Source organism: Bubalus bubalis, chromosome 1 (genome assembly GCF_019923935.1).
Source record: "Bubalus bubalis isolate 160015118507 breed Murrah chromosome 1, NDDB_SH_1, whole genome shotgun sequence".
Lineage (NCBI taxonomy): Eukaryota > Metazoa > Chordata > Mammalia > Artiodactyla > Bovidae > Bubalus > Bubalus bubalis.
Window position 1 is genome coordinate 178,254,247 of NC_059157.1, and position 26,294 is coordinate 178,280,540.

The 26,294-nt window shown below is 40.3% G+C and overlaps 1 protein-coding gene across 4 annotated transcripts in view; it reads right to left on the minus strand.

Annotated features, from left to right (window-relative positions):
• PPP2R3A (protein phosphatase 2 regulatory subunit B''alpha) overlaps positions 1-21,337 on the minus strand; it is a 223,965-nt gene extending 202,628 nt beyond the window's left edge. For 3 of the 4 annotated variants that reach the window (XM_025291381.3, XM_025291375.3, XM_025291369.3), the window contains exon 1: positions 21,174-21,337. The gene's annotated coding sequence lies outside the window, so the exon portion shown is untranslated. The remainder of the gene's footprint in view (positions 1-21,173) is intronic. The other variant, XM_025291396.3, reaches the window with a different exon arrangement.
• Positions 21,338-26,294: the final 4,957 nt, after the last annotated feature.

Consider the following 26,294-nt stretch of genomic DNA (forward strand, 5'->3'; position numbering starts at 1 on the left):
TTGTTGGCAAAGCAATGTCTCTGCTTTTGAATATGCTATCTAGGTTGGTCATAACTTTCCTTCCAAGGGGTAAGCGTCTTTTAATTTCATGGCTGCAGTCACCATCTGCAGTGATTTTGGAGCCCCCAAAAAATAAAGTCTGACACTGTTTCCACATCTATTTCCTGGGAAGTGATGGGACCAGATGTCATGATCTTAGTTTTCTGAATGTTGAGCTTTAAGCCAACTTTTTCACTCTCCTCTTTCACTTTCATTAAGAGGCTTTTTAGTTCCTCTTCACTTTCTGCCATAAGGGTGGTGTCATCTGCGTATCTGAGGTTATTGATATTTCTCCCTGGCAATCTTGATTCCAGCTATGCTTCTTTCAGCCCAGTGTTTCTCATGATGTACTCTGCATATAAGTTTGTTTTATAAATATTGTGCTATAGCTATATATTTTTTAAAAAGAACAAAGAAAGAAGATTGTGCCTACCAAAAATCAAAATATATTATCAAGATATAATAATTAAAAGCATATTAATGGCACAGAAGTGAAGATCAATGGAACAAAAATGGAGTACTAAAACCAATCTATACATATATAGATAAATTATTAATTAGTAATCTGACATGCCACTTACTAGAAAAATTATTCAAATGAATAGCCAACAAGATTTTTTCCCTTACACTATTCACAAAAATAAATTCCAGATGAATTAAAGACCTAAATATTATAAGAACATATACGAAAATGTAAGATTACTATGTTTTTATCTTCAGGAGAGGAAAGACATCATTAAAAAGTTAGTTAAAAAAATAAAACTTAGCAAAAAAAAAAATTTCAAATCAAAAATCCATAAAAGCAAAGATAGGAAAATTTGACCTCAAAACTAAAAACTGACAATGGGAGAGGACTTACAGATTGGAAGAAAATGTACAATTTTCATAAATAAAGACTGAGTATCTAGAACCCAAACAACTCCTATAAATAAATAAAAAGCATTTTCTACATTGTATATAACAGAAAAAAAAAAGAGAACGTTTAAACAAAACAGAAGTTAAATTTCTCTCTTATGGGAAAGAAGTTGAGGTCTGGTGCAGCAGCTCCACCAAATGCTCAGACCCAGATTTTCTGGCTCATTAAGCTCACGGTCCTCTAGGATGGCTGTTAGAGCTCCAGTTATTACTTCTGTGTTCCAATATACAGATTGGGTGAAGGGATGAGGGAGTGCCTTCTCTCTTGAAAGAGGCTTCAGAAAGTTACATTGAGCCCTTCTGCTTATGTATTCTTAGCTAAAACTCACATAGTTATACTTAGCTCCAAGGAAGCCCAGAAATGTAATCTTTTGGATGCTGGCAGCAATGGACCTATGTAAAAGCTGGGGTTCCTATTACTAAAGATAAAGGAAGAATGGGTCATAGCAGGTAACCAGCAGTCTTTGTTATGCCATCCAAATAGAAAAAAAGAAGTAAAAATGGTCAAAAATTGAGGAAATGTGCTCAACCCCAGGGATATAAAAATTAAAAAAAGGAGAGAGCTATGGCTGATTTATGTTGATGTCTGAAACCAATGCAATACTGTAAAGCAATTATCCTTCAGTTAAAAATGAATAAATTAAAAAAAAAAACTAGGAGAAAGGAGTTTTAAAAACTTTTGAGAGAGGCAAAAATTTGCAAGTTGGTGAATACATAAGGCTTTTTAGCCTTTGTTAAATTTTTTCAACAAAGAGACTATATTCTATATTCCTAGTGTAACTAAAAGTAATACAAATATTTTATTAAAAACATAAATATATTACAGATTTTAATTATATTACATATACTACAATATTAGAATAGACACCTTGGGGACCATTTTGGCATTATCTGTTAAAATTTTGATTATATGGTTATATGACCTGGTAATTCCATCTTTCAGAGTCTATACAATATAAACATTCATACATTTGCATAAGGACAAGAATGTTTACTGCAGTAACGCTTGAAAGGGGAAACACTGGAAACAACCTGAGGGTTCATCATTAGGGGAACAGCCCTACTTAATTTTCTTCATAGCACTATTACCACTATCTGAAATTACATTATTTATCTACTTATTTGTCATCTGGGAAATTAGCTCATCTAGGGGCTTCCCTAGTGGTTCAGGAGGTAAAGAATCTGCCTGCAATGTGGGAGAGCCAGGTTTGATCCCTGTGTTGGGAAGATACCCTGGACACAGGAATGGCAACCCACTCCAGTATTCTTGCCTGGAGAATTCCATGGACAGAGGAGCCTGGCAGACCACAGTCCACTGGGTCACAAAGAGTCAGACATGACTGAAGTGACTTAGCACGTATGCACATAACTGCTTATACATGTGGATTCCAATACTGTGGAATGTGGATTCCAATACTGCTGCCAACACTGAGTGAAACCCCACTCATAAGCAGAGCCTGCCATAGGAAAGAGGTCCCAACTAGAATGCCAGGAGAATGCCAAGATTGCTAAGACATACCATGCTGAGAGAAGACAAAATGCTGATATCTGAGCCACAGTGCTTGAGCGGGGACTGGCAATGGTAGAAATGCTGAAACCAGCATTACATCAGTCCTCACAGCAGGATTCAACTTCATGGACTGCAGCACACCAGGCTTCCCTGTCCTTCACCATTTCCCGGAGCCTGCTCAAACTCATGCCCACCAAGTTGGTGATGCCATCCAACCATCTCATATTCTGTAGTCCCCTTCTCCTGCCTTCAATCTTTCCTACCATCAGGGTCTTCTAACGAGGCAGTTCTTAACATCAGGTGGCTAAAGTATTGGAGCTTCAGCATCATTCCTTTCAATGAATATTCAGGGTTGATTTCCTTTAGGACTGACTGGTTTGATCTCCTTGCAGTCTAAGGGACTCTCAAGAGTCTTCTCCAACACTACAGTTCAAAACACCAATTCTTCAGTGCTCAGCCTTCTTTAAGGTCCAACTCTCACATCCATACATGACTACTGGAAAAACCATAGCTTTGACTAGACAGACCTTTGTTGGCAAAGTAATGTCTCTGCTTTTAATATGCTGTCCAGGTTTGTCATAGCTTTTCTTCCAAGGAGCAAGCGTCTTTTAATTTCATGGCTGTGGTCACCATCTGCAATGATTTTGGAGCCCAAGAAAATAAAGGGCTCCATCCTTAAGGCTGTGAAATAGGAAATATGTCTGTGATCACAAAATGGAAGGGCTCAGTGCTTTTGCTATGATTTCTAAGTTCATAATGACAAACCCATTCACAGACACTAATCTCTGCTTTTTATTTCTAACCTCACAGACAAGCAGTTTTCAAACTGCTTAAAAAAACAAAATAGAACTGGGGGACTTGTTCAAAAGAAAGCTTAAAGATGGATCAACAAACAGAAGGGAGAGAAATAGCCTCAGTGCTCGATCTTGAGGAACACTCAGACTACTGAGGGCTCTGGGAAGAATTTGAAAGGGAATTGAATGCTGGGGAAAATGAACTTAAGCAAAGACTCGAGAGAAGGAGCTTTGTAGACATTACGGGAGAGCAAAGGTCCTGAGGGAGGGATGTCCCTGCTTTGTTGAAGGAAGTACAAGGTACATTGGTGACTGGGACAAAGTAAGCACAGGGGAGAGTAGTAGGAGATGATATCAGATAAGTAAAAGGGGGTTTCGATTATTCAGGGCCTTGTAGGTAAGTGTAAAACCTCATATCAGAGAACTTACTTTAAAAAGTTTTTTTTAATTGAAGGATAATTGCTTTAAAGAACTTTGTTGTTTTCTGTCAAACCTCAACATGAATCAGCCATCAGTTCAGTTCAGTTGCTCAGTTGTGTCTGATTCTTTGCGACCCCATGAATCGCAGCACGCCAGGCCTCCCTGTCCATCACCAACTCCCAGAGTTCACTCAAACTGATGTCCATCGAGTCAATGATGCCTTTCAGCCATCTCATCCTCTGTCGTTCCCTTCTCCTCCTGACCCAAATCCCTCCCAGCATCAGAGTCTTTTCCGATGAGTCAACTCTTTGCATGAGGTGGCCAAAGTACTGGAGTTTCCGCTTTAGCATCATTCCTTCCAAAGAAACCCCAGGGCTGATCTCTTTCAGAATGGACTGATTGGATCTCCTTGCAGTCCAAGGGACTCTCAAGAGTCTTCTCCAACACCACAGTTCAAAAGCATCAATTCTTCGGCGCTCAGCCTTCTTCACAGTCCAACTCTCACATCCATACATGATTACTGGAAAAACCATAGCCTTGACTAGACGGGCCTTTGTTGGCAAAGTAATGTCTCTGCTTTTGAATATGCTATCTAGGTTGGTCATAAATTTTCTTCCAAGGGGTAAGCGTCTTTTAATTTCATGGCTGCAGTCACCATCTGCAGTGATTTTGGAGCCCAAAAAAATAAAGTCTGACACTGTTCCCACTGTTTCCCCATCTATTTCCCATGAAGTGATGGGACCAGATGCCATGATCTTCGTTTTCTGAACATTGAGTTTTAAACCAACTTTTTCACTCTCCTCTTTCACCTTCATCAAGAGGCTTTTTAGTTCCTCTTCACTTTCTGCCATAAGGGTGGCATCATCTGCATATCTGAGGTTATTGATATTTCTCCCAGCAATCTTGATTCCAGCTTGTGCTTCTTCCAGCCCAGCATTTCTCATGATGTACTCTGCATATAAGTTAAATAAGCAGGGTGACAATATACATCCTTGACGAACTCCTTTCCCTATTTGGAACCAGTCTGTTGTTCCATGTCCAGTTCTAACTGTTGCTTCCTGACCTGCATACAAATTTCTCAAGAGGCAGGGCAGGTGGTCTGGTATTCCCATCTCTTTCAGAATTTTCCACAGTTTATTGTGATCCACACAGTCAAAGGCTTTGGCATAGTCAATAAAGCAGAAATAGATGTTTTTCTGGAACTCTCTTGCTTTTTCCATGATCCAGTGCATGTTGGCAATTTGGTCTCTGGTGCCTCTGCCTTTTCTAAAACCAGCTTGAACATCTGGAAGTTCATGGTTCACGTATTGCTGAAGCCTGGCTTGGAGAATTTTGAGCATTACTTTACTAGCGTGTGAGATGAGTGCAATTGTGAGGTAGTTTGAGCATTCTTTGGCATTGCCTTTCTTTGGGATTGGAATGAAAACTGACCTTTTCCAGTCCTGTGGCCACTGCTGAGTTTTCCACATTTGCTGGCATATTGAGTGCAGCACTTTCACAGCATCATCTTTCAGGATTTGAAATAGCTCAACTGGAATTCCATCACCTCCACTAGCTTTGTTCGTAGTGATGCTTTCTAAGGCCCACTTGACTTCACATTCCAGGATGTCTGGTTCTAGGTCAGTGATCACACCATCATGATTATCTTGGTTGTGAAGATCTTTTTTGTACAGTTCTTCTGTGTATTCTTGCCACCTCTTCTTAATATCTTCTGCTTCTGTTAGGTCCATACCATTTCTATCCTTTATCAAGCCCATATTTGCATGAAATGTTCCCTTGGTCTCTCTAATTTTCTTGAAGAGATCCCTAGTCTTTCCCATTCTGTTTTTTCCCTCTATTTCTTTGCATTGATCACTGAGGAAGGCTTTATCTCTTCTTGCTATTCTTTGGAACTCTGCATTTAGATGCTTATATCTTTCCTTTTCTCCTTTGCTTTTTGCTTCTCTTCTTTTCACAGCTATTTGTAAGGCCTCCCCAGACAGCCATTTTGCTTTCTTGCATTTCTTTTCCATGGGGATGGTCTTGATCCCTGTCTCCTGTACAATGTCACGAACCTCAGTCCATAATTCATCAGGCACTCTATCAGAATCAGCCAAACATATACATATATCCCCTCCCTTATGAACCTCCCTCCCATCTTCTGCCCATCCCATCCCTCTAGATTGATATAGAGCCCGTTTGAGTTTCCTGAACCATACAGCAAATTCCCATTGGCTATCTTCTGAGCCACCTGAGAAGCCCATCTATTTTACACATGGTAATGTAGTTTCCATGTTACTCTTTCCATACATTTCATCCTCTCCTCCCTTCTTCCCATGTCCATAAGTCTATTCCCTATATCTGTTTCTCCACTGCCACTGTACATGAATTCTTCAGTACCATTTCTCTGCTGCTGCTGCTGCTAAGTTGCTTCAGTTGTGTCCAACTGTGCAATACCATAGTCAGCAGTCCATCAGGCTCCCCCATCCCTGGGATTCTCCAGGCAAGAACACTGGGTTTCCATTTCCTTCTCCAATGCATGAAAGTGAAAAGTCAAAGTGAAGTCGCTCAGTCGTGTCTGACTCCTAGCGACCCCATGGACTGCAGCCTACCAGGCTCCTCTGTCCACGGGATTTTCCAGGCAAGAGTAATGGAGTGGGGTGCCATTGCCTTCTCTGACCATTTCTCTAGATTCCGGATATGTGTGTTAGAATACAATGTTTATCTTTCTCTTTCTGACTCACTTCACTCTGTATAAAAGGTTCTAGGTTCATCTACCTCATTAGAACTGATTCAAGTGTGTTCCTTTTTATGGCTGAGTAATATTCCATTGTATATATGTACCACAACTTCTCTATCCATTCATCTGTTGATAGACATCTAGGTTGCTTCCATGTTCTAGCTATTGTAAATATTGCTGCAATGAACAATGGGATACATGTGTCTTTTTCAATTTTGATTTCCTCAGTGTATATGCCTACAAGTGGGATTGCTGGGTCATATGGTGGTTTATTCCTAGTTTTTTAAGGAATCTCCATACCATCTTCCATAGTGGCTGTATCAATTTACATTCCCACCAACAGTGCGAGAGCATTCCCTTTTCTCCACACCCTCTCCAGCATTTATTGTTTGTAGACTTTTTGATGATGGCCATTCTGACTGGTATGAGGTGATATCTCATTATAGTTTTGATTTGCATTTCTCTAATAATGAATGATGTTGAACATCTTTTCATGTGTTTGTTAGCCATCTGTATATCTTCTTAGGAGAAATGTATGTTTAGGTCTTTTCCCCACTTTTTGATTGGGTTGTTTGTTTTTCTGGCACTGAGTTGTATGAGTTTCTTGTATATTTTGGAAATTCATCCTTTGTCAGTTGTTTCATTTGCTATTATTTTCTCCCATTCTGAGGGCTGTCTTTTCACCTTGCTTATAGTTTCCTTTACTATGCAAAAGCTTTTAAGTTTAATCAGGTCCCACTTGCTAACTTTTGTTTTTATTTCAATTACTCTAGCAGGTGGGTCATAGAGGATCTTGCTTTGATTTATGTCATTGCATGTTCTGCCTATGTTTTTCTCTAAGAGTTTTACAGTCTCTGGTCTTACATTTAGGTCTTTGATCTATTTTGAGTTTATCTTTGTGTATGGTGTTAGGAAGGGTTCTAATTTCATTCTTTTTTACACAGCTGTCTAGTTTTCCCAGCACCAGTTATTGAAGAGGTTGTCTTTGGCCCATTGTATATTCTTGCCTTCTTTGTCAAAAATAAGGTACCCACAGATGCATGGGTTTATTTCTGGGCTATCTTTTTCCATTGGTCTGTATTTTTGTTTTTGTGCCAATTCCATACTGTCTTGATGACTGTAGCTTTGTAATATAATCTGAAGTTCAGGAAGGTTGATTCCTCCATCTCCATTCTTTTTTCTCAAGACTTCTTTGGCTATTTGGGGGCTTTTGTGTTTCCACATGAATTGTGAAATTTTTTGTTCTACTTCTGTAAAAATGCCATTGGTAATGTGATAGGTATTGCACTGAATCTGTAGTTTGTTTGGTAGTGTAGTCATTTTCATAATATTGATTCTTCCTACCCAGGAACATGGAAGAGCTCTCCATCCGTTTATGTCATCTTTGATTTCTTTCATCAGTGTCTTATAATTTTCTGTGTACAGGTCTTTTGTCTTCTTATGTAAGTATATTCCTAGATATTTAATTCTTTTTGTTGCAACAGTGAATGGGATTGTTTCCTTAATTTCTCTTTCTGATTTTTCATTGTTAGTACATAAAAGTGCAAGTGATTTCTGTGTATTGATCTTGTATCCTACAACTTTGCTAAATTCACTGATTAGGTCTAGTAATTTTCTGATATGATATTTAGGGTTTTCTATGTACAGTATCATGTCATGTGCAAACAGTGAGTGCTTTACTACTTCTTTTCTGATCTGGATTCCTTTTAATTCTTTTTCTTCTCTGACTGCTGTAGATAGGACTTCCAGAACTATGTTGAATAATAGTGGTCAAAGTGGACAGCCTTGTCTTCTTCCTGATCTTAGGGGGAATGCTTTCAGCTTTTCACCATTGAGAATAATGTTTGCTGTAGGCTTACCATATATGGCTTTTACTATGTTGAGGTAGGTTCCTTCTATGCTCATTTTTTGAAGTTTTAATCATAAATGGGTGCTGAATTTTGTCAAAGGCTTTTTCTGAATCTACTGAGATGATCATATGGTTTTTATCTTTCAATTGTTATCACCAATTGTTAATATGGTGTATCACATTGATTGATTTACATACATTGAAGAATCCTTGCATTCCTGGAATAAACCCAAGTTGATCATGGTGTATGTGCTTTCTGATGTGTTGCTGAATTTTGTTTGCTAAAATTTTGTTGAGGATTTTTGCATCTATGTTCATCAGTGATATTGGCCTGTAGTTTTCTCTTTTTGTGTTGTCTGGTTCTGGTATCAGGGTGATGCTGGCCTCAAAGAATGAGTTTGGAAGTGTTCCTTCCTCTGCAATTTCTTGAAAGAGTTTTAGAAGGATAGGCATTAGCTCTTCTGTAAATGTTTGACAGAATTCTCCTGTGAAGCTATCTGGTCCTGGGCTTTTGTTTTTTTGGGAGATTTTAAATCACAGCTTCAATTTTAGTGCTTGTAACTGGGTTGTTCATAATTCCTACTTCTTCCTGGTTCAGTCTTGGAAGATTGAACTTTTCTAAGAATCTGTCCATTTCTTCCAGGTTATCTATTTTATTGCCATATAGCTGTTCATGATAGTCTCTTATAATCCTTTGTATTTCTGTATTGTCTGTTGTAACCTCTCCTTTTTCATTTCTAATTTTGTTGATTTGATTCTTTTTTCTTGATGAGTCTGGCAAAGGGCCTGTCAATTTTGTTTATCTTCTCAAAGAACCAGCTTTTAGTTTTATTAATCTTTACTATTGTTTCTTTGATTTCTTTTTCATTTATTTCTGTTAGGATCTTTATGATTTCTTTCCTTCTACTAATTTTGGAGTTTTCTTTGTTCTTTTTCCAGTTGTTTTAGGTGTAAAGTTAGGTTGTCTATTCGATGTTTTTCTTGTTTATTGAGGTAGGACTGTATTGCTGTAAACTTACCTCTTAGAACTGCCTTTGCTGCATTCCATAGGTTTTGAGTTGTCATGTTTTCATTGTTATTTGTTTCTAGAAAGTTTTTGATTTCCCCTTTGATTTCTTCAGTAACCTGTTGGTTATTTAGAAATGTGTTGTTTAATCTCCATGTGTTTTTGTTTCTTACAGTTTTTTCTTGTAATTGATATCTAGTCTCATAGCTAGTCTTACTGTGGTCAGAGAATATGCTTGATATAATTTTAATTTTCTTAAATTTACTGAGGTTTGATTTGTGACTGAAGATGTGGTCTATCCTGGAGAATGTTCCATGTGCAGTTGAGAAGAAGGTGTATTCTGCATTTGGATGGAATGTCCTGAAGATATCAATGAGACTCACCTCATCTAATGTATCATTTAATACATGTCTCCTTATTAAATTTCTGTTTTGATGATCTGTCCATTGGTGTGAGTGGGGTGTTAAAGTCTCCTACTATTATTGTGTTATGGTCCATTTCTCCTTTTATGCCCATTAGTGTTTGTCTTATGTATTGAGGTGCTCCTATGTTGGGTGCATAGATATTTACAATTGTTATGTCTTCCTCTTGGATCGATCCCTTGATCATTATGTAGTGCCCTTCCTTATCTCTTGTAATGTTCTTTATTTTGTGATCTATTTTGTCTGATATAAGGATTGCTACTCCAGCTTTCTTTTGCTTCCCATTTGCATGGAATGTATTTTTCCATCCTCTCACTTTCAGTCTATATGTGTCTTTAGGTCTGATGTGGGTTTCTTGTAGACAGCATATATAGATGGGTCTTGTTTTTGTATCCATTCATCCAGTCTGTGTCTTTTGGTTGGAGCATTTAATCCATATACATTTAGAGTAATTATTGATATATATATATCAATAATATATATATATATCAATAGGAATATATTCCTATTGCCTTTTTGTAATTGTTTGGGGTTGATGTTGTAGATCTTTTCTCTTCTCTTGTATTTCTTGACTATATACAACCCTTAAACATTTGGTATAAAGCTGGCTTGGTGGTACTGAATTCTCTTAACTTTTGCTTGTCTGAAAAGCTTTTGATTTCTCCATCAATTCTGAATGAGGTCCTTGCTGGGTACAGTAATCTCGGTTGTAGATTTTTCCCTTTCAGTACTTTAAATATATCCTGCCATTCCCTTCTGGCCTGCAGAGTTTCTGCTCAAAGATCAGCTGTTAAGCATAAGTTAAGTATGTATGTTACTTGTTGCTTCGTCCTTGCTGCTTTTAATATTCTTTCTTTGTGTTTAGTCTTTGTTAGTTTGATTAGTATGTGTCTTGGCGTGTTTCCCCTTGGGTTTATCCTATATGGGCCTCTTTGTGCCTCTTGGACTTGACTGACTCCTTTGCCATGTTGGGGAAATTTTCAACTATAATCTCTTCAAAAATTTTCTCATACCCTTTCTTTTTCTCTTCTCCTGCTACTGCTGCTGCTGCTAAGTCGCTTCAGTCGTGTCTGACTCTGTGCGACCCCATAGACGGCAGCCCACCAGGCTCCCCCGTCCCTGGGATTCTCCAGGTAAGAACACTGGAGTGGGTTGCCATTTCCTTCTCCAATGCATGAAAGTGAAAAGTGAAAGTGAAGTCGCTCAGTCGTGTCTGACTCCTAGCGACCCCATGGACTGCAGCCCACCAGGCCCCTCCATCCATGGGATTTTCCAGGCAAGAGTACTGGAGTGGGTTGCCATTGCCTTCTCCGTTCTCCTTCTGGGACCCCTACAATTCAAATGTGGGTCTGTCTGATAGGGTCCCAGAAGTCTCTGAGACTATCCTCATTTCTTTTCATTCTTTTTAATTTATTCTGGTCTTCAGAAGTTATTTCCACCATTTTATCTTCCAGCTCACTGATCTGTTCTTCTGCTTCAGATATTTTGCTATTGATTCCTTCTAGAGTATTTTTAATTTCAGTAATTGTGTTGTCTCTGTATGTTTATTCTTTAATTCTTCTTGGTCTTTGTTAATTGATGCTTTCATTTTCTCCATTTTGTTTTCAAGGTTTTTGATCACTTTTACCATCATTATTCTGAATTCTTTTTCAGGTGGTTTGCCTATTTCCTCTTCATTTATTTGGACTTCTGTGTTTCTAGTTTGTTCCTTCGTTTCTGTTAATATTTCTCTACCTTTTCATTATTTTTTTTTTTTAACTTATTGTGTTTGAAGTCTCCTTTTCCCAGCCTTCAAGGTTGAATTCTTTCTTCCTTTTGGTTTCTGCTCTCCTAAGGTTGGTCCAGTGGTTTGTGTAAGCTTTATATAGGGTAAGATTTGTGCTGAGTTTTTTTTTGTTTGTTTTTCCTCTGATGGGCAAGGCTGAGTGAGGTGCTAATCCTGTCTGCTGATGATTTGGCTTGTATTTTTGTTTTGTTTGTTGTTTAGATGAGGCATCCTGCACAGGGTGTCACTGGTGGTTAGGTGATGCTGGGTCTTGTATTCAAATTGTTTCCTTTGTGTGAGTTATCACTATTTGATACTCCATAGGGTTAGTTCTCTTGTAACCTAGGGTCTTGGAGCCAGTGCTCCCACTCCAAAGGCTCAGGGTTTGATCTCCTGCCTGTGTTCTTCTGTCTTCCAATAGGTGGCTCAGCAGTAAAGAATCCACTTGGTAGGGTTGTTGCACAGGTCTCATACTTTTATCCAGGAAAGCACCTGGAACAGTGCCTGGCAAGTAGTAAGTATGCAAAAAACATTAGCCTTTATTAATATGTTAACATTCAGTCAACCTCAGACACCATAAGGGTCCTGACCAGGTCCAAGAACTTACTTTTAATGGGGTCCCTCTAGCTACCAGGAGAGCAAGGCTAGAAGGAGGGAAAAGAGGCTGTGGCAATAATCCAGATGAGATAAATGGTGGTCTGGACAAGGTAGAAGCAGTAGAGATATTGGGATGTTACCAATTCTAGATGCATTCTCTTGGCAGAGCCAAGAGAGTTGGCTGATAGACTCAATGTGGGGTGAAAGAGAAGCGAGTCAGAGATGATGCCAATATTTTTGGCCTGGGCTACTGGAATAATGGAGCTGCTATTTACTGAGACAGGACAGGCTGTGGGAAGAGTAGGTTTTATAGGGGAAGATCAGGAGTTCAGTTTTGAGATACCTGTCAGACAGCCAAATGGAGAGGTCAAGTAGGCACTTAGGTAACAGAATATGAGGTTCAGAGGAGAGGTGTAACTTGGAGAAAAAAAATGGTAGTCTTTGGTATGTATTTAACATCATGAGACTGGGTAAAATGAAAAGGAAATAGGGTTGATAAGGAAGATTGGAAGTTTCAGGAATAAGCAGCACTCCAACTCTCAGAGGTCAGGAAGATGATGAGGAATGAGCAAAAAGACTGAGAAAGAATCACCAGTAAGGTAGGAAGAAATCTAGAGAATGTAGTATTTTGGAAACTAAATGAGGAAAGTATTTCAAAGAAAGGAATAAACAACTATGCAAAATGCTGTTGAAAGGTCAAGCGAGAAAAAGACTGAAAACCTACTCACTGGAGTCAGCACTGTTGAAGGTAAAGTCCTGACTCAAAGAGAGAGGGCTCAAGAGAGATTGGAGGAAAGGAACTTAACTGTCTCTCAGTAAGTGAGACAACAGAGAGGAACAGATGTGGAGAAGGATCAAGAGGAGGGTCAAGAGAGAGTTTGGGCTTGTATCACAAGGCACTGTATCTCTAGTGTTTGGTAAAGTGCCAGGCACATAGTGATAACTCAATAAATATTTGTTGACTAAAGTGAATGAAATCACTAACCACTGATTCAGGAAATAGTCTTAGTTTTAGAAGTTTAAAGTTGGTACAATGAAATGTGAAATTCTTGGTCCAATAAAAAGAACTGCTTTCATTCTCCTTCAATGCCTGAAAACTATTTCATATTGAAAACTATGACTCACATACCTAGAACAGCTATCCTTAAATTTGAGAGGAACAGTAACAGAATTTGACAAGTACATGCTCAACAAGAAAAAAATACTTTCAATTCTGTATGGGTACAACCTATCCAAATATCTTTTGCACCTGGGGTCCTGTGACTGGCTGAGTACTAGTCCTCTAGTTACGTCATGACTCACTAGGCACTATTAATGGAATGGAAGACTCTTGGTAGTTGCTGAAGGATCATATATCTGACAAGGGTCTGGTAACCAGAATATATAAAGAACTCTTAACTACACAACAACAAAAGGACAGACAACCCCAATTAAAAAACAGGCTAAGAACTTGAAAAGACATCTCCAATAAAATGGCCAAAAAACACATTAAAAGATGCAAAGCATTAAGGTAATGCAAATCAAAATCACAGTGAAATATCACTTCACACCCACTAGGATGGCTATAACCAAAACCAAAACAAACCCAGAAAATAACAAGTGTTGACGAGGACATGGAGAAACTGGAACTTTCAAACACTGATAGTGAAAATGTAAAATGGTGCAGTTGCTGTGGAAAACAGTATGGTGGTTACTCAAAAAGATAAACATAGAATTACCATATGGTAAAGCAATTCCACTCCAGGTATATACACAAAAGCACTGAAACAGATATTCAAGTAAAAACTGGTACACAAATGTTCTTGGTAGCCCTATTTACAGTAGCCAGAAGGTATAAACAATGGAAATGCCCATCAACTGATAAAAGGATAAACAAAATGTGGTATACCATTCAACAGAATTATTATTCAAAGAAAGGAATGGATATTATTCAAAGAAAGGAACACATGCTACAACATGAACGAACCTTATAAACTTCATGCTAAATGAAAGAAGCCAGACACAGGAAGTCACATATTCTGTGATTCCATTTATATGAAATATCCAGAATAAACAACTTCATAGAGAAAGAAAGCAAACTCGTGGTCACCAGGAAATAGGGGGAGAAAGGGATGAGGAGTGATTGCTTAATGGGTAAAGGGTTTCCCTCTGGGATGATAAAAATGTTCTGAAATTAGATAATGGTGATGGTTGTTCAACACTGTAGATGCATTGAGATTCACTGAATCGTATACTTTAAAATGATTAAAACAGTTAATTTTATGTTACATGAATTTTAACTCAATAAAAACAATAAATCACACAGCTCACACTTGACAGATTAAGGCCATGCACCCAAGAACTGACTCAATTCTCTTACCATGCCGCCATTGTCTCCTTTATAAACCAAAGGTACTCTGGACAACTTTGGCAGTGAACTTTTCCCTCCATCTAGCACCATCAGGTATAGTGTGTGTGTGTGTGTGTGCGCGCGTGCGCGCATCGTGTGTGTGTATGTGTGTGTACGTGCTCAGTCGTGTCTGACTCTTTGCGACCTCATGGACTGTAGCCCACCAGGCTCCTCTGTCCATGGAATTTTCCAGGCAAGAAATAACTGGCGTGAATTGCCATTTCTTTCTCCAGGGGATCTTCCCGACCCAGGGATTGAATCCACGTTTCTTGTGTCTCCTGCACTGGCAGGCAGAGTCTTTACCACTTGCGCCACGTGGGGAACCAACAGGCATAGTACCTAACTATATTTGTGATAACAGAATTCCTACAATTGACTAAGCACATAAAAGTTTCTAAGCAAAATATTTTCTTATCATAGACTCCCAATGTAAACCTTCTTAAACCAAGGCCTGCTATTCATATCACAAAGTCATCCTTCATTTAGAAGTTAACCATTATTCACATAACTGATGAATCAATGACAGCTGTGAAGGACAATCCCTTATGAGATGATACTGTTTGCAAAAAGAGTACAGCCAATGGGGCTTATGCCTTCAACTAATAAATACCATTTTCCACTAACAATCCTTGGCATTTTCCAACCCCTGTGATTTCTATCCTGCTGGTAGATCACAACTCTTAGAAATATGATGTGTAAAACTGACCTTTAAACCTTCCTGTGTCAGATTACCACTGCCAATGAGGCAGAAATGGATAAAAGACAGATTGGTAGTGAACATCTGCATGACAACTCACTCCAGAGAGTCCCTCTAACCTAAAGTCTTCAGGCAACAGCATTCAAACAGCCTTCTGGAAACCAGTTTGTTTGGTGTTCACTTATTCTGAGCTCAATGAGGGCCTAATCCTCCAATTTATATCCATATCTTTTAATCACCATCAGTGATAAAGATTTCAAAGTATCAGAAATGTTACATGCATGCAACTGGAAAACCAAACTGCAAGATAAAGTTAATTTGAAAAAAATAATAGCTGCAAAGACTACTCCTAGGAATGACACATAGGTACATATTCCCTGACCAAGCCGAGTGTTACATTTTCAACATGCTGACAATCTGGTCTTTGTTCATCAATTCACTGAAAAGATGATGTCAGGGTCACTGGAGTGCTGCTGGCCTTTAGGATCGATGGCTTTCCAGATAAGAAACAGACTAAGGGCATAATCAACAACATCTGAGTCTCAAGAGTCCTGGAAAAATACCTCCTCAGGGACAAGCACAAAGTCTCCAAAACAAATGCAAACAAGACCCCTCGGAATGGGGTAGAGGGGTAATCAGGCACCTCTGAGATACCTCCTTGAAAAGTCAGGAGAAGCATTTGGGTAACAACACAGGCTAAGCGCCTCCCATAGAGACATATAAGACACCTCCCTCTCCCTCATCACTCCTCTATTGGGTAAACTTCTCAAAAGATTTTTCCAACATTCACAATTTCCATTTCCTTACTTTCTATTCACTTCAATCTGGTTTCTGCTTTTTTCAATCTAAAGCAGTTGTTACTGAGATCAAAGACTCCATCTTGCTAAATTCAATATATCATTTTCGGTCTACATCTTTACTTGAGGACTCCTCTTTTTAAAATACTCTCTTCGCTTGCCTTTCATGACACATCTTAAACTGGAATTAAATTTGAAAATGAGTTTTTAAGACAAAAATCAAATACAGTTTAAATTACTCTTGAAAATTCTTTAAATGGCCTACTAAGTAAAGCCTGTTTTTTGTATGTATAACTTTATGCAGTAATGAATAGAATATATGCATACATGCAAAACAAACAGTAAGTATACCTGCTGTTTGGAACACTTGCATCTAACTAGAAACAATTTCAATGTTTTGGGTTAAGTTTGCACACCTTAACTGCAAGCAGGTTACCATCCACTGTACCTCTCTTGCCACTTCTCATCACTTTTCTGGGGCTACATTCCTGGACCCAACTTTGAAATGGTAGGGCTGAGCCCTCCTCTCAGTTTATAACCGATGGTTCTCAGCTTCCACTGCTCAGTGGAAACACCTGAGGACTTTAAAAATCCAAGCTGCAATTCAGAAAAAATAAACAGAAACGGGGCTCCCCTAGAGGCCCAGATGTAAAGAATCTGCCTGCCACGTAGGAGATTCAGGTTTGATCCCTGAGTAGGGAAGATCCCCTGGAGAAGAAAATGGCAACCCATTCCAGTATGCTTTGCCTGGAAAATCCCAAGGATAGAGGAGCCTGGTGGGCTACAGTCTGGAGGGTTGCAGAGTTGGACAGGACCTAGCAACTAAACAACAACAAACAGAAAAAGAAATTTCTGAGGTAGGCTCCAGCAACAGTATTTTTTAACCATTCAGTGTTTCCATGTGCCACAAAAATGAGAATCACTATTCCATACTCTCTCCCTACAGCAGGGATTCCACACTCAAGTGCCTATAGGCTCAGAAAAGAAAATAAACAAAGCAGGCCAGGAATAAGTCTTAGGTAGTGGTAGGCTCTTTGGTGGACTAGAAAGCAGCTGGGATCAGCTGTGCTCAATTGTTCCCACATGGGAAAGCCAGCTCAGTAGTGCTACATCTTCATATTTTTAAAGAAAAGCCCCAAATCTAGATTTTCATGGGAAATTTTCACATTTTAAATTATTGGCAACTAGCTCAAAATTAAACCACCACCAACACCACTGTATGTGAAAAACACAAATCTGTAAAGCAGATTCAGCTGTGGGCTGAGGGTGTACAACCTCTCTGCTGGTTAATTCCATCTATGCCCTTCAATTTACACCTAAATATGTGTATCCCCTGTTCATCCCACTCTTCTGGGCTCTGGATTTGAATTAGCAAATGCTCATGTGACATCTCCACTTCTCACCAGTCCCAAAGTGAACTGTAATTTAAACTACCTCAACCATTTGTCCTTCCAATGTTCTCTAGTTCAGGTACCAGCACCATTCACCTGCCTGGGCTTCATCCTATGCATGTATGTCTCTTTCTCACTGCTTGTACCATACCACTCATCAAATCCTATCGATTATACCTCCTAAATATATCCCTTGCATCTATCCACTTCCCCTCATTTCCTCTGTTATCAGCTTGGTTCCAGCTACCAGTTTTTCTCTACCTTTCCACAGTGTAGTTTCCCTCTGTATCCATGGATGAAAACCTGCAGATATGGAGGCCTGACTGTACTACACCATGTTATATAAGGGACTTGAGCATCCATGGATTTTGGTATCGAAGAGGGTCCCAGAGCCAATCCCCAGTGGATCCTAAAGATTGACAGTATTAGCCAGCTCAAGTTGCCACAGTAAAATATCACAGACTGGACAGCTTAAACAACTGAAATTTGTTTTACAGTTCTGGAGGATAGACCTCCCATATCAATGTCTGGCAAGGCTGGTTTCTGGTAAGGACTCTGCCTGGCATGTAAATGGCTACATTCTCACTGTGTGCTCACATGGCCTTCCCTTCCTCCTCTTCTTGTAAGGCCACCAATTTTATTGGATTAGGGCCCCACCCTTATGACCTCATTTAACCTTAATTATCTCCTAAATACTACCTTCAAATATAGTCACATTAGGGAGTAGGGCTTCAAAAAGCAATTTTAGGGGGATGCAATTCACTCTATAGCACACTGTAATTTAGAATCATTTTTCTCCCAACATTCACTCATTCTCTCCAATTTGAGAAGAATAATCTTTTACAACCACAAATATTTACAAATGTTTGTGTGTACACATATTTGACCCAATAATTGCACTTCTAGGAATTTATCCTACAAATATATTCACACACATATGAACTAGCATATGCATAATACTATTTCTTATAGTAAATTACTGGAAACAATTTAAATGTCCCTCAATAGAGGAATGGTTAAATAATCTGTGGTGTATCTATACAATGGAATACTAGTCATTCAAAAGAATAAGAACACTATGTACTAGAATGGAAAGATTTCTAGGACATCGTTAAGAGAACAAAACAAGAAACAGAACAGTGTATACCAGTATGCTGTTTGTGTAAACAACAGAAAGAATATGTGTTTGCTTGAATGTTAATGACATTTCTAGAATGACAATTCCAGAAAATGTCTAGAATGATACATAAAACTACTAACAGTGATGACCACTTTGGAAGGTATGGGAAAACTGGAAGCTGGTGGAGGGAGTAGGACCCGCTGCAGACATTCTGCAGACTGTCGCCCTAAGCTTCACCTTGTAACTTCTCTTTTTTCTCCAGTCCACCGCACCTTAAAGGTTATTACCCAAGGAAACATTCCCCAGTTTCCAAACTAGGTCAGTACCCCTTTTATAGGTACTCACAGTACCTGTACATGGTCCAAGAGTGCAGAGACAACATCCGTGGCTTTTACTGCTGTATTCCCAGACCTAAATTCATGTCTGCCTGGCAAAGTGGGCCCTCCCTCACATGTTTGCTGAACAAATGAATAACTGCTCTTACCTTCAAACCTAGCAGAGTAAACTGACACAGAAGCAAATGATGACAATGCATTTGTCATTAGTGTTAAGACAGCAGTCCATTTAGAACAGTGATTCTCAAGTGGGGGTGATTTTGACCCCTCCAAGGGACATCTGGAAGTGTCTGGAAACATTTTTGAGTGTTACAACTGTGTGGATTGTGTGACTGTTTGTCACAATTGTGTGTGTGTGGAGGGGGACTCCTGACTATTAACTAGAGGTCAGGAATGCTGCTAAACAACCTATAATGCACAGGATAGCCTCCACAAAAAGAATTATCTGGTCCAAAATGTCAACCGTATCTCTAATTTAGAGGAAGGTCATAACCAAAACGGTGATCAGTTCTATTCCAGATGGTGGTGTTTTTTTGCAGGGGGTGGTGGGGTGGGGTTAGGATGTCAAGAAAAGCTTCAGAGAGGAAGTAAAGCTTTAAGCTGACGTGTTGAAGGGTGGCAGGGACCATATCAGAGTAAATTATCTGCCAGAGGTAATTTGAAGTGTTTAAAGGCAAAGTTACGGTTTGAACAGATAACCGCCCCCCACCCCAAGTACCCCATACCCTGATATTACTCATCTTCTTTATTCCCTTCTTGCTGAAACAAAACTTTCATTCTCTTAGGGTAGTGGTTTCAGCTAAAAATATTAAGGCCAAATTAATTCAGACTAAGATAAAATCAGATAGGCCATTCACTCTTCAAAATGTCAGCTGCATTTTAAAATTTGCAAATACGAATACAAAAAAATCTTTAACTCCTTAATGTTCAGATTACTTGTAATAAAGCAATTTTTGAACTCAATAGCCAGGTTGGTTCTGGTAAAGATTTCTCCAATTTTTTTTAAAAAGGGCTTCTCCATTTTTTTTTAAACTTTCTTTCCTCTGTACTCAGTTTCTGAGCTCCCAAGATCCAAGTTTTTCCACAAGCATCTCATGCTATTAAGTTTTGTGCCAGAAAGGATAGGATGCAATAAATGTAAATAAACTGTACATGTAAATTAGGAGTAATCTGTAGATTTTTTAAAAGGCTTTCACTAAAAGTTATAGATACTCCTGGAAGAAATTAAGTTCAGATAATTTAAAATAGAAAGAAAGAAAGAAAACAGTGTTTTACTGTAACACAAGCCTGCTGCCTACTGAGCTGAAAGCACACGCTCTACTCTAGTATGGCTATTCTCAGGGTCTCGGAGTGGGTGTTCTCTCCAGAAACTGAGGCCTGAGACTAACCAAGAACAAAGAAAAACGCCTGGCACGGAAGGTTTGGGCGAAGTTTTGTACATAAATGATTTGAGGAGGAACACTTCCTCAGATTTTGGAAGGCATACAAATCACTCTTTTTCTTGCTTACATGTTAAAAAACTTTTATTTCGTGTTTCCAGATCATTTCCTAATAAGAAAATACCTTATAATTTACAGACAGCAATTTATTCTCCCTTACATTTGCTGACCACTAAAACTGGATACAGTTTCCTTAAGCTTTACCAGAGTCAGAGGATTGGGAATGATGTGAGCACTGCAGAGTGCAGATGCAACATCAACTCCAACGTCTGCCAGCTGGTTTCCATCGAGAGGTCCCCCAGGAGAAAGCCCCTCCGAGGCGGCGGCCGGGGTCGGCGCGGACTAAGACCCACCGGGACGGCCCAGTGGCAGCCACGGGGCAGGGCCGAGGTCTGCCTGGCCCCTGTTTACCTTTGTTTCAGGTACTCCCGCTCCCAGCCGGGCCCGGGATCCCGCCCGAGGCCCCGAGCTGGTGACACATCCTTCTTTGGCCAAGTCGGGCCGAGGTTGGGCAGGGGGCGGGGAAGGAAAATAAAGCCTCAGCGCCTAACGACGTGACTCTCAGTTCTTCCAAAACGTTGGCATTTGTTTCTCTGCCAAGCTTTCCTATTAACAAGTTCCCGAGGGCTGTACGGGTGAACTGGCCCCGGAGCCCCGAAAGTGGGAGGGACCAGGCCGTCCCCCGCCCGCTTGTCCGTGGGCGCCCCGGGGCAGGCCGTTTTCACACCTCCCGGGCTGACAAGGCCCGGGACCAAGCTGGGCATGAGGCGGCGCCCGTACCGCCTCGAACCCCGACTTCCGCGGCCGGGCCAGCCCAGCTGGCCCCTCGGGCGAGTCCGGTCCCCGCCCCCAGGCCCCGGCCCCGCCCGCCCAGGCCTCCGCGCACCGCCCCCCGGCCTCGCCACAACCCGCGGGCCGGACCCCGGGCGCTAGAGCGCCGGGCGGCGCGGCGGGCGGCCGCACGCCTACCTCAGCGCCCGCGGTTCCTCCTCCGGCTCCTGCCTCGGATCACGGACAGCGCTAGCCGCCAGGCCTCCCGGCGGCGCGGGATATGAGAGTGCGAGTGCGGCGCGTGAGGAGCTGAGGCCCGAGCGCGCCCCGCCCAGCCGCCAGTCCACCCCCTCCTACCCCTCGGCCCCACCTTCTGCTGTGAGCTCGGCGCCCCGCCCCGCCTGCCAGGCCCCGCCCCTCCCAGTGGGCCCCGCCCACCCTGCCTGCCCGAGAGTGACAAGGGGCGGTCAGGGGCGCTAGGAGAGCCGAGGCGTCCGCAGTCCCTGCAGTCCTTCGTCTGGCGGCCATGCGGGAACGCGATTCCTAGTGCTTACTACGATTTGGCGGATGCGAATTTCACTCTCGGATATATTATTACAGTGACTGGTATTATAACCTTATCGTTGTTATTGTCATTAGTAGTTTTGCTCTCTCGTAGCCGACTGGATGGTACCATTTGAGGCCAGAGGTGGCAGACAGGTAGCCCTCACCGCTGACCAGACACTCCTGGTCACTCCGATCCCGCCAGTGGCCAGCATCTGCGCCGTATTGTCGTTATGAAATAGTGAACAATTGTGTGAATTTTGAAAGAGATATTTATTATTAACAGTTATTGTTAAATATAACACAAATACAGAAAGTCGTATAAAACCAATATACAACTTATGAATTATCCAGAGACATACGCCCTTATAACAACTCGTGAAATTTAGCACCATGTAAAATGGTCTGGCTTAAAACATAAATCTCATCGATAGTTGGGAGGAGACAGCTCCGGAAGGTCCTCCCAAAATTGCCTTCCTTGTAAATGACACAGGAATTCACAGGCCACTTGCCCACATTCGTGTGCTAAGAGCCCATATAGAAAACTTGAAAAAGTGAAATTCTTCATTAAAAAGATAAATCAATAAATACACAAACATGTAAATAACTTAATAAATAAGTCAATCAGGAGAGTGAACAGCATGAATAAGGAGCACCTAGGGGTGGGAAGTATGTGGGTATGTGAAGACTTAAAAATAGCCTAGGATTAGGTGGTCTCCAAGGATAGGTCTTGGACACCTACCTGTCCTCATTGTGTCACTAGCACCTAGCACAAAACCAAGGGTATAATAGATGCTGTGTGTGTATTTATAATTCAAGAAAGGAAAAAAGATATTCATATATATATACAGTTGACCCCTGAACAAGGTTGGGTGGGTAAGGGGCGTCTATCACCCTCCCACCTCTCTTGCAGTGGAAAATCCTCTGTCATGCTATCTCTGACTCAAAAACAAAGAATTGATAAATGACTCACTTGAGGGCTGAAAAAGTTTGGATAGAATCAGGACTCAATTCCTAGTTCTTTTGATTCCACATATTGTAGTCTCTAATCAAGCACAGATTTTCCCCTGCATTTAAAGATCTGAAATGGGAAAATACAAGTACCGTATTTATTGAAAAATATCTGCATATAAGTGGATCTGCAGTGTCCGAACCTTTGTTGTTCAAGGGTCAAATGTATAATCACCCCAAACATGCTTTGCCTACTGAACAGTTTCATCCAGGGTCACATCTTACAATAGTTAAAATGATGTGCTCCCTAAGATGCCTTCATGCCTTGGAGCTTTAAACTTTATGCTGCTTTCCAGTTTTTTTTTTTTTTAAAGCTCTTTCAAGTGGATTAGCCTATCTTACTTGAGACTTAGAGCAGTTCTGTGAGAAAGGCAGGGCAGGACAGAAGGACTTTGCAAAGGTCAGTGTAATGCATACTTGTGAGGAAGGGAAGTACACAATGAACTGTACAACAATTTCAGTACTTCTGACCCTGCCGATCCCTGCTGGATTCCAGGTTTGTTTTGACAGTTTCATTATCTGATTTTTTACATTAGAACTTTTTGGGCTCCTTTGCCATATGCAGTATGATTTGAATTTATAAAGCACACAAGATCTAACTTGAAATTTGATTCAGCATGACAGAGTCAGCATATCTGTCATAAGCACCTTGGCGAGTTAGGGTAGAGAGCTGCCAATTCACCACCATTTATTGAGCATCCCAACTCTGGGTTGGTGATAGGAATACAAAGAGTAGAAAATGTGTAAAACATAATCTTTGCTCCAAAGGAATTTATAGCCGAATTAGGGAGAACAATTTGAAAATAAACAAGTGTTTAATTTGTTTGGATGGTAGGAGAACAGTCTTGAACATAATTAATTCTATTAGGTGTAGGGAGAGAATATGATAAGTCTTTTCAGAGAAGAGAATACCTGATTTTTTTTTAATTATGGAAAAAAAAATCAACTTTTGCAAAAGTGGGGCTTCCTCAGTGGCTCAGCAGTAAAGAATTCACCGGTAATGCAGGAGACTCAGGAGACTTGGATTCAATCCCTGGGTTGGGAAGGTCCCCCGGAGAAGGAAATGGAAACCCACTCCAATATTCCTGTTTGGGAAATTTCATGGATAGGAGCCTGGAGGGCTACAGTCCATAGGGCACAGAGTTGGACATGACTGAGCAACTGAGCACAACACAACAACACTGCAAAAGCATAGAGAATAGTATAATGAACTACTGTGCTCTCATTACTCAACTTTAACAGTTACCATCCCATGGCCCATATGTTCCTTTTGTATCCGCACCTTCTCTTTCCCTCCCTGGATTATTCTGAAGCAAATCACAGTAGCATATTATTTCAATCATAAATATTTTACTATGTATCTCTAAAATGTAAGTTCTGTTTTTAAGAACAACAAAATCATTTATCTTAAAAAATTAATGATTTTTTTGGCTCAGGCAATAAAGAATTTCCCTGCAAAGCAGGAGACCCAGTTTCATCCTTGGGTTAGGAAGCTCTCCTAGAGAAGGGAATGGCTATCCATTCCAGTATTTTTGCCTGGAGAATTCCATAGACAGAGGAGCCTGGTGGGCTATAGTCCATGGGGTCGCAAAGAGTCAGGATACAACTGAGTGAGTAACAGTTACACTAACATCTAGTCGGTATTCAAATTTCCCCAATCTTCTCACAAGTGTTTTATATAGTATATATTTTCAAGTCAGGATTCAGACAAAGCCCTCAGATTGTATTTTTTTAATGATTTTTTTTTTATGTTTTAAGTTTATTTAGGAAACATTACTATGCATAAAGCTAGTGCAGGTGATGGAATTCCAGCTGAGCTATTCCAAATCCTAAAAGGTGATGCTGTTAGAGTGCTGCACTTAATATGCCAGCAAATTTGGAAAATTCAGCAGTGGCCACAGGACAGGAAAAGGTCAGTTTCATTCCAATCCCAAAGTAAGGCAATGCCATAGAAAGTTCAAACTACCACACAATTGTGCTCATTTCACATGCTAGCTCAAAATCCTTCAAGCTAGGCTTCAACAGTACATGAACTGAGAACTTCCAGATATACAAGGTGGATTTAGAAAAGGCAGAAGAACCAGAGATCAAATTTCCAGCATCTGCTGGATCATAGAAAAAGCAAGAAAATTCCAGAAAAACATCTACTTCTGTTTCAATGCCTTTGACTGTGTGGATCACAGCAAACTGTAGAAAATTCTTAAAGAGATGGGAATACCAGACCACCTCACCTGCCTTCTGAGAAACCTGTGTGCAAATCAAGAAGCAACAGTTAAAACCAGACACGGAATAACTCACTAGTTCAAAATTGGGAAAGGAGTATGTCAAGGCTGTATATTGTCACCTTGCTTATTTAACTTCTATGCAGAGGACATCATGTGAAATGCCAGGCTGGATGAAGCACAAGATGGAGTCAAGATTGCTGGGAGAAATATCAATAACCTCAGATATGCAGATGATACCACCCTAATGTCAGAAAGCAAATAAGAGCTAAAGAACCTCTTGATGAAGGTGAAAGAGGAGAGTGAAAAAGCTAGCTTAAAACTCAGCGTTCAAAAACAAAGATCACAGCTTCTGGTCCCATCACTTCATGGCAAATAGATGGGGGGAAATGGGAACAGTGACAGATTTTATATTTTATTGGGCTCCAAAATCACTGTGGATGGTGACTGTAGCCATGAAATTAAAAGAAGCCTGCTCTTTGTCATAGCTATGACAAACGTAGACAGTGTATTGAAAAGCAGTGATGTTTTGCTGACAAAGGCCTGTACAGTCAAAGTTATAGTTTTTCCAGTAGTCATGTATGGATGTAAGAATTGGATTACCTAACCAGACCACCTAACCTGCCTCCTGAGAAACCTCTATGCAAATCAAGCAGCAGTAGTTAGAATCGAACATGGAACAACTCACTGGTTCAAAACTAAGAAAGGAATATGTCAAGGCTGTATATTGTCACCAAAGAACTGATGCTTTTGAACTGTGGTGCTGGAGAAGACTCTTGAGAGTCCCTTGGACTGCAAGGAGATCAAACCAGTCAATCCTAAAGGAAATCAACCCTGAATATTGATTGGAAGAACTGATGCTGAAGCTCCAATACTTTGGCCATCTGATGTAAAGAGTAGACTCATTGAAAAAGACCCTGGTGCTGGAAAGGATTGACAGGAGGAGGAGAAGGGATGAGAGGATGAGATGGTTGGATGGCATCATCAACTTGGTGGACATGGGTTTGGGCGGACTCTGGGAGTTGGTGATGGACAGGGAAGCCTGGCATGCTGTAGTCCATGGTGTTGCAAAGAGTCAGACACAACTGAGCGACTGAATAACAACAACAAATAATTATTTCGACTGAGCCATGCAGCTTGCAAGATATCTTAGTTCCCTGCTGAGAGATTGAACCTGTACTTTTGGCAGTGAAAGTGTGGAGTCCTAACCATTGCACTGCCAGGGAATTCCCAGCACATTATATTTGGTGAAAATTCTTAAAACATTTTTCTTTCCATGCACTTTATATGTTAAAGAAATTAATAGTTGGTCCTGGATTTTCCTACATTCTTCACTTTACTGATTATACCCTGTGGTATTGTTTAATGTGCCTCTATCTCTATGTTTCCCATAAACAGGTAATAGATAAAGACATTAAAACAGTTACTGTAATTGTATTCTAAATGTTCAAAAAGCTAAGCAGAGAAATGAGATAAATAAAAAGACCCAAATTGTACTTCTAAAGAAGATGACAATGTTTGAATAAAGATATATTGGATAGGT